We start from the raw sequence: 17,642 nt of genomic DNA, 5'->3' as shown, positions 1-17,642 counted from the left end.
ACTTCAGAAAGATGTAAAAGCTACTCTTTCTCATTGTACAACTGAGTATTAGCCAGGGTATATTTGTTCAACTTCAACCAACTTCTTAGGAAGTGAAATTGGCTATAGAAATTTAAGTTCTTAGTAAACAAGCACTATAACTCTATAAAGAATTTACTGTTCACTCATCTTTTTCCCTCTACCATTTGCACACACGTCTATTATGGCAGTTGTCCTAACATGTCTCAATTATTTACGTGTCTGTATCTACAAAAATATGATGAGCTCCCCAACATTAGAGCTGCCTATGATCCACTTCTATATCCTCAGTGCCTACTCTACAAGTATGTAGTAAATAGTGTGGTTCAGAGTAAGAGCTTATGTAGATTAGCCAATTAAGAAGTTGATTTAGTACATTTCAGATGATGAAATTGAAGATTTAAAAAAAGATATGCAATTTATTCCATTGTTTATAAGAGAACATTCCATGAGCGTTTTCTTTCAGTACTCTCCTCATACTATTCCTATTGAGAAATTAAAGAATAACTGCCACACACCAACTGTGCTTACTTGATTCTGATGATAAGAAACAATGCACTGTGTAAAATGTCTTTGTCAGCATGAGGCTGTCTTTTTACAATTTGGCTGTATTAAGAGTTGTTTCTTTTTATAATGGAAATGAACCCATTATTTATCAGCCCTTGCAGAGTTCTACTTAATTCCCAAAGTTACATCAATAATAATTTAACTACATTTTAAATCATGCTTTTGTTTTCTTTAATATCTTAACTTGTATATTACTTATTCATTTTTCTGTTATGCATAATTTGGTTTATATTCTGAAATCAAAAAAGATGCTAAGGTTGAGATTTTTTTCCAGACACTGAGTGTGAATAAGCTGTTGATCAGAATTTACAGATACCTAGTTAAGTTTAAAATTTAGTGAGAACTGTAGATCATTTAAACAACACTTAAAACAATGACACATAAATGTTACATGTTATGACCCTAAAGCGATAGGTTTAAAAGACTTAGAGTACATCAGGCCCTTCATGCCCCAAATGAATAAGAAGCTAGGACAAAACACATGATAACACAGTGTTCATTACACTGGTCTCTGGTTAACAAAGAGCAGTGAAACGAATCAGGTGAGCTCTATGATTGCACATGCACTAATGTCTTGAGAGAGTTTGCTGACCACAGCACAGGAAGGGGACATCTGGGGGAGCCTACCCAAGTCCCACATTAAGGAGATGAGATGAGAGTCTGGGGTGACCAAGGTGAATAAAGTCACAAGGCAGAGTAATGAAGAGGAGGAATTTTCAGAGAGAGAGAAGTCTGGAGATCCACAGACGGTCACCCTCCAGAACTTAGGAGAATACTTACCATACAATCTTCCGAGGAAAACACCCAAGAACAAGGGAAGAAAATCTAAAATTATGAAAGAAACATCATCTGCACTTACAAAGGACTATAGAGAGCTCCTATTCCTACCAGCTAAAGTCAAAAGGTGTATGAGGTAGAAGATTTAGACTTAGATTAGAATAAATCCTTCTCTGGTATTGCTTAACAAAGCTTAATAGCAAGCCTGAATGAGGGAAAATAACTGTTTTCCTGTAACTTAAAGTGTATTTCAGAACAAAAATGAAGGATATTTATATTAAAAAAGTATCCAGAATACAATAAGATAATATTTACAGTATTTGATATCTATTAAGAAAAACTAGCAGTTATACCAAAAAAGCAGAAAAATACAAGCCATATGAGGAGAAAAATCAGTTTCTCAAAATTGATAGATGTTAAAATTAGTCAACAAAGATGTTTAAAATTGTTATTCTAACTGTATTCCATACATTTGATAAACTAGAAGAAAGTGTTACATAGAAAGTATATATATATATGTATATATGTTAGATGAAATTAATGAAACAAAAAGTTTAATGAACTTGAAAGACAGTAGTAGAAACTATCCAAAATGAAACACAAGGAGAAAAAAAGCTGGAAAAACATGAACAAAGCATCAGTTAACTGTGGAACAATTTTAAGAGGACTATTCTATGGGTAATAGGAATTCCCAACAGAGAGTCAGTAGGAAGAGAAAAAAAAATTGAAGACAAGATGGCAGAATATTTTCCCAGTTTGGAAAACTATTATCAATCCATATGTCTAAGAAATTCAGAGAACTCCAAGCAAAAGAAACATGAGGAAAAATGTTTTAGGTCACTCCATAACCAAACCATGTAATACATGGAAACAGGAGGACATTAAAGTCATTGGAAAAGGCCTCATAAATGGTTATCAATTCTAGGACAAACTGTAAACATATTTTTCCCACTGAGCCAAATGGAGTAAAATGATAGTATTTTTAGCTACCTCTTTTAGATCTGATGCTCACTAAAGGTGTAAATTGTGAGAAATATACAGATTTATTTTCTTGGAAAAATACTAGATTCCTGCTGATATACACATACCCCCTAAAGACTCCACCTGAATAATTTGCATGACACAGTATCCTCTGACGACTCAATTTATAGGCTGTTGACTACAATTATTATTGCTATGCGGTCTGTAGGTTTTGTTTAAATTTCTAGGTTTTTTTTTTTTCCTCAGACACTTCGGGAGAAGTGCTGCAAACCAATTGAGTAGGATGTTGGATATTAAACAGTAGAGTTATTGAATTCTGTATTTCCAACAACCAAGATAGTATATTATCTTAGTTATACTATTGGTGATAAGACAGCTTCCTGGTGTGAATAAAGTAGATTTTACTTTATTTCTACCAATATTGAGAAATATTGAGCAAAACTTCTTAGGTCACAGTTTAGTTTCATCCTCTGAATAGCTGGTCCTTGGTTTGATACTTGGTTGACTGAATCTGCATATGTGGAATGTACTACGCCCTTTTATATAAGGGACAAGTATCTGCAGATTTTGGTGTCTGTGAGGGTCCTGGAACCAGTCTCCATGGATACCAAGGGAAGACTGTATGTTAAATGTGAATGTGAATATAATTCATTTAAAGAAAGTGAAAATTACTTTGATGTGAGAAAGATGGGCCATAATGTTGTAGAAAACTGCCCTCCAAAATTAGCACAAGAGATACTTGTGAATGGGTTACAGTATCTTCTTCAAACAAATAATTTTGAGGGAAGAATATACACAATTGAGAGACTCATAATATACATAATAATTTTTGACAGCATATTCCGAAACTGCACTAATGACATAAACATTTATTGACAACTGTATTTATGGTGGCTTTATCCACCCTGGTACATATACGTGTTTCAAATATTCTGTGGGGATGTTAGGAGCTGGCCTTGCTCTACTTAGTCTGAAATCTTAGACATACCTGGAATGTCATCATCATAGCAAAAAAAAAAAAACTTAACCCAAATATGGACAATAGAGGGAGTTATGTTCTAAGAAACTCCCTATGGTGAAAAGTCAGTTTACAGAGACTACAAAGCACTATTTGAATGGACTTAAATAATTATTTTTAATGTCACATCATATTTATCAACAAGCTGTGAGTATGTTTGCTTCATCAGCCAGAAAGGATTATAGACATTGTAGGAATCATGAATTTCAATGTTTTTAAAGATGGCTGCAATGGGGGGATGTTCTTGGGATGCCCAATAATTTATGGCAAATTTATGACTAACCAAAATGTCAGTAAATGTAGATTTGATCACTGTTTTCTAACATTCCAGGTATTACAGACTGAAAGGGAATTTATTTTTCCTTATGGTGCAACTGTTTGAGGTTGAAAAGAAACAGCAAGTGGTACCAAATTTGGGGGCATAGGGGTGTAGTGTTACATAATGGCATCTGAATGCCAGTGCCTTAAGTAGTGCTACCATGGCATCTGAGACACAGTTACATTCAAAATTCAGATGGAATCCAGAATTTACTAAAAAATGGCTTCTGTTCATTCTCCATGGTTATGGAAAATGTTAGATACATGAAAAAATATTTCTTTTGAGAAGGTAGAAAGAACAATGAAATTTTAACTCACTGGTTTATCAAGCATTAATTTAAAATTCTTTTTGCAGCTATTTGTTGTAATAAAGGATATCTTTATTTCTTACTTGAAATTGAAACCAGATTTATGTAAATGATGATCCCCTAGATAAAAATATATATTTGGGAGTTGTCTTGAAGACCCTGATTGACATAATACCTTTGTAGAACGACTAAAAAGAAGTTAATTTGTCCTTAGAACAATTATATATTAAGTGTACCCATCAACATTAGATGATGGATGAAAAAGAATAACTGAGCTGGTAAAAAAAAAATGTTAGTAGGTCTATAAAAAGAACGTTAGAATGTGTTCTGAGATGGGGACTCCTACTCTCTACTGTATGGTTCAAATCCTGATGGTCATTAGGGTGATTCTTTCAGATAAAACTTCACAGAAAATGTTAAGACAAATCATTAATAGCTACCTAAAAATATTTAGTGAGGTAATATTGACTGAAGTTAGGGGGTAAACTGAGGAAGAAGGAGGTATATCCACTGGATAGACTTATAATATTCAGATAGCAATAAATACATGAAGAATTAGGAAAGATGAAAGAAAAATAAAGGAGGTGGAAAATTTAAAGATGTAAAAGTGACTTAAATAATATAGAGAGAATTGAACAATTTTTGGACAACAGTTAACTTTTCTTCAGTAATTATGGAAATAATTTAAATTTTTTAAACTTTTCATTAAGAAAATTCTTGGGGGGTGAAGGTATAGATCAAGTGGTAAAGAATATGCTTAGCATACACAAGGTCTTGGTTCCAATCCCCAGCACCTCCTCTAAAAATAAATAAGTAAACCTAATTATCTCCCCTCCAAATTAAAAAATAAATTAATAAATAAAATTTTTTAAAAAAAATTTTTAAATTACTATCTTGGAAGATTGGTAAGCTTTATGTTCAAATTTAGATAATTTTAAGATTTGCTGAATGGATGGAATTTGAAAAAGAATATACTATAGGAAAACACTGAGGATCAAACACTAAAAAAGTAGGAGAAATAAATTCTCTTTAGGAGAACTTAAAACCCACATCCTGTACTCCATTGGAGTGTTATACATAAAGGGTAAAAGAAACCTAAAGTTTCCTAAAGTGTACTACTATAAGAAGATCCACATTCATATTTGCAGTGAGGTAGAAGGATATGAAAATTAACAACTGAAAAGTTAATGGAAATTATAAAGGGCCCTAAAACGTAACAGGGTTCAGGGTTTATGTTAGATATAATACAAACATTAGGGAGAAACAAATGGTTAATTTAAATAAATATTAAGATATAAAGTTATAAAATGAGTAAAATATGCATGATTCAAAATACATTTCTAATTTTTATATTAATTTTTATTACAATAGTGATTGATTTATTCCTCTTAGACTTTAAGAATAACTCATAGTGAACTCACTTGCAATTCTTATATAAAACAAATCAAAAGTTGATAAAAACTTTCTAGACGAAATTCCTGTGAGCTGCCAGCACTCAGTGTGAAAGAGCATTAATGTCATTTGTACGAAAAGTCTTTCAAGTCAATGACAGAAATAGGCCAGAAGAAATGAGAATAAATTAAGTGACAGAGGATGTCCAATGGCCACCTGAAATCACGCTACAGAAGCCGCTAGTGGTTCTCTTCTGTTTTATATGGACCAAGAAAAAAAAAGTCCACTCTATATATTTTGAGGATGCAAAACTATCATATTTGTATTTTTAGCCTATCAATGTTGATGAAGACAAAAATATGTTTTACTTATTTTAGTTGACACAAAAAGTCTCGATTTATATTATAATTATTTTAAAATAGTGAAAAACAATGCATAAAAATGGTCAAGATTGTACTCAATATGCTTAATTTTTTTTAACCTGTGTTTTACTCCACTGAATAGTTCTAAACTTGGCATCACAATGTTATCAACTGTTTTCCCTCTCTCTCTATATATATAGATAGACGGATATAGATACAGATATGTAGATATATAGGATCTGACCCAGCACTGAAATAGCCCACCTCAAAACTCGTTTAGTTGCCTTTTGCTTTCCATATATCTTACCCTTTTTCCTTAAGAAAATCTTTCTCAGGGAGCTCATTATATTGTGATTATCCTATTCCTTTTGCCTTGAGCCCAACAGATTCATTCTACCCTCATGTAATTTCTCAATCTAATTATGTATTTATATCATTATTTTTCCTTCACTGTTGTAACCATGTAGAATTGAGTGGATATTTCCACCACCTGGTCCTCTTCCTCTGGTTCAGAAAATCTCTGCACTCCACTCCCTCTTTCTTTTACTGATTAGGCATCCATATCTGATATTCACGCTTGTTTTCAGCAGCTTAACTTATCTCACATATTTTTATGTTTCTCTGCCCCAATAACCATTATTTTCCCTAGTACCAGAATACTGTGAGGATTTTTTAAGTCATAGCTTGCACTGTAACACCAATTTGGTTTTGATAATATCTTCTTTCTATTCTTGATTATGAGGAGTATCAATAAAATATTTTAAAAATGACAGTGGCTACCATTTTAATAAGCCTATACATGTTTTTGATATACTTCCTAAATAATGCATCATAATAAAGAAAATATTTTTTTCATTTTTTCACATATTAGGGATTACCAGCTCAGAGATACTAAATACTATAGTATGTCCATGTTTATATACACAGCAAATAGTGGAGAGAAGAATCACACTCCGGTCTGTTATTTATGGTCCATACTCATTTTATTTCTTCCTATTACCTATGAATGTATTTTCAAAACAGGTCATAAAATGGGCACAAATTGTTTTGTTTTCTGTTAATCAGAAACTTTTTTTTTATTTCTGCCAATGGCTTTTCTAGCACACGTAGTGAGTTTATGTAATTTATGTATTTATATACCGTTGTCTGCCTTGATTATGAGCCCACTAAGGCTATTAGATATCAATCAAATTTAAAACTAAAAAAAAAGTTACTGAAATTACTGCATGACACTATGCATTTCCTCTGTATCCCATTCTTCTGGTGAATTTTTCCCCAGATTTATTGAGATATAATTGGCTTACAACGTTATATAAGTTTAAAGTGAGTATATGTTGTGAAATGATTACCACAACAATATTAGTTAGCATATCCATCACCTTACATAATTATCTTTTGTGTGCGTGGTAAGAACATTAAAGATCTACTTTCAGCAACTTTCAAGTACATAATAAAGTATTATTAACCATAGTCACCAAGCTACGCATTAGATCCCTAGAACTTATTTATCTTATAACCAGAAGTTTCTATTTTTTTTAACAATATTATCGCATTTCCTCCACCTTCCAGCCTCTAACAACCAGCCATCATCTGTTTCTATAAGTCTGGCTTTTCTAGGATCCCCGTAAAAGAGAGATCATACCTTATTTGTCTTCCTCTACCTGACTTGCAATAATTTGTGTAATGCACTCAAGGTTTATCCATGTTGTCACAAATGGCAAGATTTCCTTCTTTTTATGGCTGAATAGTTTTTTGAGGAATCTCTATGCTATTTTTCATAGTGGTTGCACCAATTTACATTACTACCAACAGTGCACAAGTTTTCCCTTTTCTCTACATCCTTGCCAACACCTGTAATATCTTGTCCTTTTGATAACAGCCATTCTAACAGATGTGAAGTGATATCTCATTGTGATTTTGATTTGCATTTCCCTATTGTTTAGTGATGCTGAGCATCATTTCATGTACTGTTGACCATTTGTATATTTTCCTTGGAAAAGTGTCCATTCAGGTTCTCTGCTGGTGGTTTTCTGAATGATGCCACCACCAATTTTGATTATTTGAGGACTTGTCCAGTGGTTGAAAAGTCACTTTTCTCACTTATCCCATATCTTTTAAGCTTAGCACATGACAGTGGCTTATGATATTAACAGGAAACATATGAGCTCCTTATTTATTAGAATATACATTAAACTCAGCACAAATTATCTCTAATATATTAAACTATTATAACAAGTGGTTTACCTGTGCATTTTGTGGTTCATGCATCTATTTCAGTGAACTATTTATCCAAACATACAATACTGGGCCTCTGACTCTTAGAATACTTTCTTTTTTCACATGAATTTGCTTTAAAATAAAATACTATTTTGCCTTAAGGAAATGCCTAAATAATTATTTTATTTTATTTATCATATGGATAGTGGGAATTCTTTCTTGGTCCTGAAATTTCATAATTTATATATCTGAGTATCTAGGATTTGTGAATTTTGATCATTTACTTTGGTTTTACAGAAAATGCCACAATTGACAGTGCTTCCCAATTGCCCCTTTAAACCAAAAAATTCCAAGACCGGCAAACTTTTAAAACTAACTGGAATCAGAAATGGAAGGAAGAAGGTGCTTTTCAGATATTCCATTGTACCATTCCCCAAAACAACAACAACAAAAAGTTATATTCAATTGAAGTAATTTAACAATTACTTATTGAATACTGGATGCCAACTATGGTATTAGGCATACAAATACATATATATAATGTGCATATTCAAGTAGCTAAAGGGACATGGACATGAAAACAATTAATTATACAATAGGAGAGTGTCTTTGTTAATTGTGTTAACAAAGTTTTATGAAAGCCTAGGAGAATCTATCACTTGGTCATAAACAAGTTATTAAGTCAAGTGAACAATCTATTTTTCTCCACTTTTCATAAATAAATAGAATTAATATGACTATTTCAAAAATCTGACCCAAAGTATTGACAATTAAAATGTAACACCATATTTAGGGAATGTAAATACATTACTTTTCTATATACAGATTGCCAGGATCATTTATTATAGTCAGAATGAGATTCATTGCAAATATAGGAAATTTTTTACATATTCAGGGTTTTTGGGTTTTTTTTTTTTTTGGTAACTTCTCTCAGATGAACTAGGCTCTAACTACTCAGGTTAATTAACTAATCACTGCATTGTCAGCTCTCTGTTATGCTCTCTGCTGTATCCTATCCCCGACTTGTTCCGATTTAAGATTTACCTTGGGAATTGAAAGACAAGGCTGGAACACGATGAACAGAATGTTCTATTTCTGTATGAAATGATAGATGTTGCTCTTGCCCAGAATGACAACATTTTGCACTGCTCCCAATCTGTAAATTGTTCTATTTGCTTGGCATAATAAGTATACTGATGTATTTAATTCTCTCTACTAGGGCCATGCTGTTCAATTCCTCTCTGCTAGCCAAACATACCAAAAGTCATAAATTACTCATCAATAAGGAGACTAAATGTGATCTCTTCATATGTGAAAGCAATGTTATTGCACTGTTACTGTTTTCAGTTATCTTATTTTTAAAATTCAAGAATATAAAAAGATTTGTTGTGATCTTTTTACTTTCAACAATGACTTAGTCCAGTAAACATCCTGACAAAATAATAATATACAATCAGAGGTACGATCTGTGGAAATGGTTTAATGTTTACATAATTCTCACTTCTTTTCACAATGAACTTTCATTTCTTTGATTTTTTTATATACTGCAAATAAAGAGTGTTTTTTTCAATTCACAAAGATGAAATAACTCAAATATTATATAGTCAGCCACAGTATCATATATGGTTATGCTTCCTCATTTTATTACATTTTCCACTTTTTTCTTAATGAGCACGGATTGCTTTTATGGTTTCCCCACAAGGAGCATGCCTCAAGGGAACAAGGTTTAGGGTGTTTAGAGCCAAGTGTTATCAGTTTCTCTTATATTCATATGATCAGAATCATATCCAATACTTACAATCTAAGTTAGGGGAGGCCAAACTACTACCCACTGGCTCAATCCAACCTGTTGCTTCTTTTAAAAAACAAGTTTTATTGGAGTCATGACCATATATTTCCATATTGTCTGCAGCCGTTTTACCTCAATGGCAGGCTTGAGTTTAGTTGCCACAGCCTAAAATATTTACATCTATGGAATTTACTTTAGAGTTTGTTGACTTTGATCCAACTAAGAGCCAGATATCACAGTTGCTTCTGGTGTGTTTTTATACTGTTTACTTTATGCAATTCATCGAATTATTTCTACTTTTATTAATCACTGTTGTTGATTGTTGGGAATATCAAATGAATTAAAAAAGCTAATATTTACAAGTAATTAAAAAATACCTAGGTCATAGGAAGGCCACATAAGTGTCATTAATAAAAATGAAAATGAAATTAGCATATACACTAATTCAAACAATGCCAGATCCCTTGACGTCTATTTAACCAAACTGTGGATACTAGAAGTGCTCAAGTTTTAATTCATTATTAAAATTAAGCATAACCTTGGCTGTATTAGGCAATTCATGAGAAAGTAGAAATTTGTTCTGTTTTTTCCTAAAGATAATAAACATATTGAAATAAGATTTTAAAAAATGACCTTTGACAGATTTTCACGTACGAACATATCCTAGGAGAAACAATGCATGTTTTTTCTAACTATTCATTAGCTAAAAGATGATGGTAGGTTACATTTGGATTTTTCTTCAGTAGATAGTTGACTATATTATAACCATAACTAGTTATTTGTGGGAGTGTTACTCTTATTTACATCATATTTAACCTATGTGCTTTATTTGATGTTGAAGTGTTATAATGCTACAGTTATACACACAAAATAAATATTTCAGAAATAAGAAGAATGAATAGAAAAGTTTGTAAATAATTCGTATTTTTCAAATGTCTGTTCCTGTTACTAATACTGAGAGTGGTCATCTCTAGTCACATAGTTTTATGCAAAGTAGGTTAAACATGGCTGTGTTTGGTTTTAGGTACTCATTTGTGATACTGATGATACACATTCTGATCAAAGAAAAATTATTTTTTGTACACTTCAGTTTCCTCACATCCCCTAAAAACTGCTTTTAGAAAGGCAATTAGGCAAAATTAACCTCTGTACTCATAAAAAATTCTGACTTGTAGTTTAGTGAGATTGCAGATTTAAGTGGACAGACTGCTAAAATGTCTATGCAACATTTTAACTGGTTATAAATCGATTATGTATACCTTCTACAGCATGTAGAAAAATATAGGTCAAAATTAAATATGCAAAAACATGATAAACTGTTATCATTTTTATAATGTGTCAATGAATTCAGGAATGGTATAATATAAAGCAGTGCTTTCATATTCCCTTAAGGAGCAGTGATCTATTTTAATGAATTTCTTTTGGAATTCTAACATATGCTAGTATTAGAGATTCTACAGTTGAAACATGTGCTGGTGACTGTGTCTGTCAGTTATTGCCACAAAAATTCTGTAGAACAAACTATCTTAAAATTCAGCTATCTGAAATTACTAATCATTTATTTTCTCTCATTTCCCTGCAAATTGGCTATGACAAAATATCAGGTCAGATTTATTAAAGATAGTCCTCTCAGAGTATGAACTCTTTCTCTGATGGGCTCCTTTTACATTCAGATAAATAACCTTTTGTCAGGAAAAAAATTTAGTATACTATCAGGCAGTCCAGAGAATCTGACTCTCAGTGTCAGCATTAGATTAAACTAAATTTATCAATATGGATAATGCATTCATCATTTTACTAGGAACTCTTTTTGTAACTGAATTATTTAAATGACTTACTTATAATTAAACATTTAATTAAGTAAGTCATTTAAATAATAACCGCTTTATTTTTAAGAATACTATTTAAACATTAATTTCTCTAATTATAAGTTTTAATAAATTATTTTTAAAATATAAAATTCATGATAGTATAAAATGATTTAGTCACTTTAAGGAAAATAAAAACATATGAAGTAACAAAATTTTTAAAAAGAGTATTCCCATTTGGATATGAAGTAGGTTTGTCATTGAATGATTGGGTATACATGTACTCAAATAGAAAAGACTTTAATTTGCTGTGATAGCCCTGGGGCTATGTGTTGCCAAATAGTTTTATAAACTACATTTTTTTTTGAGTGACAAAACAATTACTATTGGATCTCTTGTTGGTTGACAGGAAATATGACCTTACAAATGCTAAATAGAAAAATCTCAAAAAGGAGAGCTATCCTTCTTTGTTGATAAATCCTCTAAGGAAAATTGTGCTATTGTATAAAGAACCAATTTATTTAGTCAAGAAACTGGGACATCTCTGACTAACTTTCCATCTGACCCCATTATAACAGCATTTTTGTTATGGAGAGGGAAGTCTTCTTTCTTCCTTCCAACCACTGACCCAATTTAAGAGGAAAACAAAGTCACAGGGCAACAATAATCATAAGGATATGTATAGATAAATATTGCAACATTGTTTAAAGGTCTAAGGAAATATAGGAAATTCTAATATTAGAAATTACCTTCAATCTTCTTTCTTCCTTCCAACCACTGACCCAATTTAAGAGGAAAACAAAGTCACAGGGCAACAATAATCATAAGGATATGTATAGATAAATATTGCAACATTGTTTAAAGGTCTAAGGAAATATAGGAAATTCTAATATTAGAAATTACCTTCAAGCATGCATTATATTATCTTTAAAAAATGGCTCCTTTAAAACAGCTTTAAATTTATCTAAGAGTGCTTTACTTAAATTATTCTTCTTAAAACTACATAACCAAATATCTGTGTTTGTAGATATATGAATCCCTCATCGATTGTTAATGTAATTTCAGTAAAATATCAGTCAAAATTGGGATTAGAATTCTGTTATATATAAAACTTAAATATTTCCAATTAAGCAATGACTCGAGTAAATGGGAAACAGTGCTCATCTTATGAATGCACACAGAGGTTGACAATCCCTGGATCCGCCTTAGACAAAAGCAGCAGTCACCTTTACTTCCAGCTAGTGTGTCCAGAGATTAGCTAAGCTACTTCACCAGTATTGCTGCCTTGGGGTCCATTTTGTTTGGTCAAGCTGCCTTCAGGGACCTTAAACGGACACTCGCTCTCTCATGCAAGTACCTGTCTTAGACAGCAGCCCAGCCCGCAGAGTCACAAGCAAATGTAAATCCCTGCTAGGACTTCCCCAACAGCCCTGTGATCAACAATCTCCTTTGCCTCCCAACACCTTCCCTTTATGGGCCATTCTATAAGAGCTCCATGGGGTTTACCAAAACCCCACTCCTTTGGTTTTAATCTTCCAACCTGGCCCTCTCCCAGGAACTCCAAAGCACTTCACTGACAAACTCTGATAAAGGCATTTGCCCCAGGTCCTGTCTGTCTGTGCAAACCCTGCCTTGAGCTCCCTATGTGGCCCTATTTTGACCAATTCTTCCAGGAATTGAGAGTAATAAGCTTTTCTATTTCAATTTCTCTTGTGGTCTGTTATTGACCACGGCTCACCATGCAGCAATCAGTGCTCCACTTAATAAGTGTTAATCTGACAGATCCATAACAAGGTGTGAATGAATACAGTGTACCCTGACTCCCTGAATGAGAAATCAAGTCTAGTGCAGACTAAGAACAGAAGAATTCCATGATAAAACTATTAATAAGCATGGAACATTCAATGGAGCAATAAAAGCATGCTCACCTTAGTAAATACTGCAGTATTTTTAAGCCCTCCTGTTGCCTTTAATTTGAAAATATTTATTTCATGTTGGATTTCTATTCCAACCTTTAAGATATGCATTGGCATTCATTTCTAAGGTAAAAATAAATTGCCCTTACAATACTTTCTGAAAAATAGCTGTCTCCCTCACTAGGCATAAAATGTACTGCTGACTTCTGAGTTAAAAATAAGACTAAACAAACTCATTTATATTATGTTCTCCCAAAACTCCACTAAAATGATTTTTTTAAAGGTATGAACCTGGAAACAAACAAAAAGGAAGACAAGAAGTGAATAACGGAAAAAAGAATTTTGGAGGTCAAAAAACAGATGCATGGATGGTCACTGCACTCGCAGCCCTGAAAACGCGGCCTACTGAACTGGCAGTCAGAAAAGCCGATGAACATTTGGGTTTATACGGCACAGGGATTTGCTGTGTCAGGTATTCAAGCAGAATCACACACTAAATATGCAAAAGAACCTATTTTAGTGTTGCCATACAGTATCTGCCGAGATAATTCATTAGGATACATTTGGGACACCATAGTTCTAATCAACTCAAGATAAAACATAAAAGTAGAGGTAATTGTGGATTCCAGGAACAACAACCCAAACAACCAATATGAAAACAATGATAAATACAAACATTCCTGAAAAACACGTAAGAGAGGAAAAAAAAAACCTCAAGGCCCATGGTCTTAGTGTGGTTCGGGACAGGGCAGTGGCTGAGGTAGATGATGAGGTGACATTAAGAGGTTAAGGTGTAGAAAAATTTTGAAATTCATGTATTTTCCTCATTTCTTTACTGCCTTATAATAACCACTGACTTTTTCTTTATAGAATTTAACAGCCTTGACCACGGACGCTGCATTCTGTGTATAAATGCCAAGGTAACATAAAATTACTGGTTGGTGTTAAGCAGAAGAAAAAGAGCAAGTTGGTATTCTGCTATTAGAGATTTGACTGTCTTACTCCATAATCTAGGATGGGTATGTTGTAAAGTAATGAGTTTCTTGGATTCCAGTACAAGTTTTTCCTGAGTTAAAGGGAAACGCCAGACCAGCGTACTTTGTGAAAAAGACTGGCCCAGCTGAAGTCAGTTCATTAGTCTTTTTCATTCAGTGTCCTTTGAATAGAACGAAGCCAAGAGCAAGCAGAGCTCTCACAAAAAGCTTATAAAGCAATTCACTCAAACATTTGTGGATAAAATACTGAATTTAGAAAGAGGGCATTATAAAAATGCTCTTTTGTTTCTACAAGAGGGCTTTTTTAAAAGCATTTACAAAATACCATACCTCTCACCGTTCCCGACTCTCCAGAGCTGGTCCCGACCAAGCATCCTTCCGTCCCAAGTTCTTTCAGCCAATAGAAGGAGACTGAGTTCAGTTCAAAAGCAAAGAAAAGCTTTACTCTTTGATGAAAGGATGCAGAAGTGCGACCTCCCATTCTAGAGCACTGCTCTGCCTGACTGAACAGGACGCGGCAGGTTCCCGTCAGCAGGCCGAGGAAGGCGTTCTCAAGTCGCGGAGTTCCTGCGTCACGGAGATCTCGCGTCGCGGAGATCTCGCGAGTGGGAGCTCTCGCGAGTGGGAGTTCTCGCGAGGCAGAGTTCTCTCGAGGCGGAGTTCTGGCTAATGAGAGGTTTTGCGAGTGGGTTCTCCCAAGTGAGGCTCCTGCGTGCTGCTCACCTCAGGTCAGACTGAGGTGAAGAGTGCAGCAGTGTCTCTGCACACAGCCTGGCCTGCATGGCCATCTTGAATTGAGGTACCCTGACAGTGCTTCTCCACACTGCACGCCAAATTGCAGGTGTCCGTGGCAACTGGTTCTTCCGGGGAACACTAGTCCCACGTGTTAGGTGCAAAGCCTCTGCACACAGCCCACTAGAAGCAAGTGAAACTTGACTAAGCCTAAAAGGAGAGGTAAGACCTTATCACCCAAATTCTTACGTTATTTTTCCCGGGACCCCGGTGGCCTTTGTGGGTAACCTCACTAGAACACCTTGGTTATCACAGTGCACTGGAAACATTTACATTTCCTAGAGGTTTAAAATTTCAAAATGATATTATTGTTGCAGAAAAATGGGACCTGAGAGGATGGTCAGATCCCAGATCTTGCCAAGTGAGGGTCCTTGGCTTCTCTCAGGAAAGAATTAAAGAGCAAGCTATAGTAAAGTGAAAGCAAATTTATTTAGAGATATACACTCCATAGACAGAGTGAAGGCCATCTCAGAAGACAAGAAGGAGAGAGGTCACTGAGGTGTGGGGGGGTGGTTAGTTTTTATGGGCTGGGTAATTTCATATGCTAACAAGTGGGTGGATTATTCCCAACTGTGATGAAGGAGTGGGGATTTCCAGAAATTGGGCCCTGCCCACTTTTTTGCCTTTTATAGTCAGGCTGAGAACTGTCATGGCACCTGTGTGTGTGCCATGAGGTTCAAGGTCCACTGAAAGTTAAATTTTTGCCATCTTGGCTCTAACAGGTTTTTCCTATCTTCAATTGCTGTCATTCCTTCAATGGTAGTGATCTGCTCCCTTCCCTCCTGTCTCAATATGAGAAAGACTTTCATAATTTTGTTCCTGTAAGAGAGCCACTGCTTTTGGCCCATGGTAATGAAATATCACTACATAATATATTAAAATAAGTATCTAATATTAGCATACATTTGGATGCATGTACAGTGTTTTTCAGTATATTTAATTTTGTTGTATAAAAATAAATATTTACTAAAATATTGATATGTAAAAGTATGGAATAATTTAATTATTCACATTTAATAAATAAAAGTATATTTCTAGGATACCAAAATTTCCTAAGTGGTACAAGAATCAGAAATATATCATTATGTAATAAGCAATTATATCCTCCTAATTCATAATTTTCAGCATTAATATTATAACTTTAAACTTATGAATATGCTCATAAATATGTTAAATAAATATGAATATTTATTTCAGGATATTGGGTGCTTGAGATTTGCCACCAAATTTATTTCAATTACAGTAGAACATTATATTTGAAATGACCATTTGAATTATTTACATGTTAGAATGTAATTAGAATTACATTTCAAATATTATACAAGATATGGTGTTAAAGTAGACTGTGTTAATATTAAAAGTAAAGTACAATATACTTTCACATTGTAATAAAATATTTATTAAGTGGTAAATGTTGTTAGAAATTCCATGATGGTCAATCACATCATTTACAATACAGCATGTACATAAACTGTGTAAAATTGAATGTGTTATGCCAGCTGCCTATGAAGACTGTCATAACTCACAGATATGTGAAACAGGTACAATCATTCCTTTGATCTGCATAGAAATGTCTTCTGTCCTTAGGCAAATGGTAAGCAGAGAATAAACAGATTCCTTCAAAAGTATTTTCTAATTAGCTACTGTGGAATACACAGACATTTCTAGTCTGTGTATTATATATACATTTTTTGAAAAATGAATTAATTAGTCGCATGCAATGTATAATGCCATTTTTCTCATTTACAGTAGCAGATTTTTTAAGAGCCTTAAGAAATGAAGATGATTAAACTCAAAAAAGAACAAAAAAATCTCGGTTTTAATTAGAAGTTGAAGTAACTTTGAAGTCACATAAAAAATGAATTCTAAATTCTACTTATTTAACAAATTTAATAAATAAATAAGGATGATAAATCACATGTATTTTACTTTTTCAATGCAAAAATAATGTAACAGATTTTCTTGAATGTTACTAAAAATTTTTCATCAAAATATTTTCTTGACTACAAATTTAATCAATTAGAATGCATGTATTTTCAAATACCGGTTTTGTGTATTATTAAATATTGTCATATTGACATATATGATAACATACATATAGTTAATCTTGGAGCAAAAACATAAATAAAATACATGACCTGTATGCATGAACCAAGTGCCATATATATAAATTGTATAAAATTGTAATAAGTATGGCATAATCTGCAGTCAAATTTACTGGGAAAAAATCCGTATTATATAAGGCTTTAAAATAGTTGGCACTATTGAAACATTTTATTTTCATGAAGAAATAAACTTTAAATATAGTCAGTTGTGTTTCCACAGAAGTACACTGTCAGATGATTTTGTTTGAAAACTGGATTATTTTATTATTCAGTGCTCAT

General features: G+C 33.3%; 1 long non-coding RNA gene across 1 annotated transcript in view; it reads right to left on the bottom strand.

Annotated features, from left to right (window-relative positions):
- Window positions 1-14,984, bottom strand: part of LOC140685534 (uncharacterized) — a 105,567-nt gene extending 90,583 nt beyond the window's left edge. The window contains exon 1 of the long non-coding RNA XR_012058790.1: window positions 14,797-14,984. This is a non-coding gene — a long non-coding RNA (uncharacterized lncRNA). The remainder of the gene's footprint in view (window positions 1-14,796) is intronic.
- Between the last annotated feature and the right edge of the window lie 2,658 nt (window positions 14,985-17,642).

The sequence above is a fragment of the Vicugna pacos genome, chromosome 14 (genome assembly GCF_048564905.1).
Source record: "Vicugna pacos chromosome 14, VicPac4, whole genome shotgun sequence".
NCBI lineage: Eukaryota > Metazoa > Chordata > Mammalia > Artiodactyla > Camelidae > Vicugna > Vicugna pacos.
This window is presented reverse-complemented; position numbering and strand designations above follow the sequence as displayed.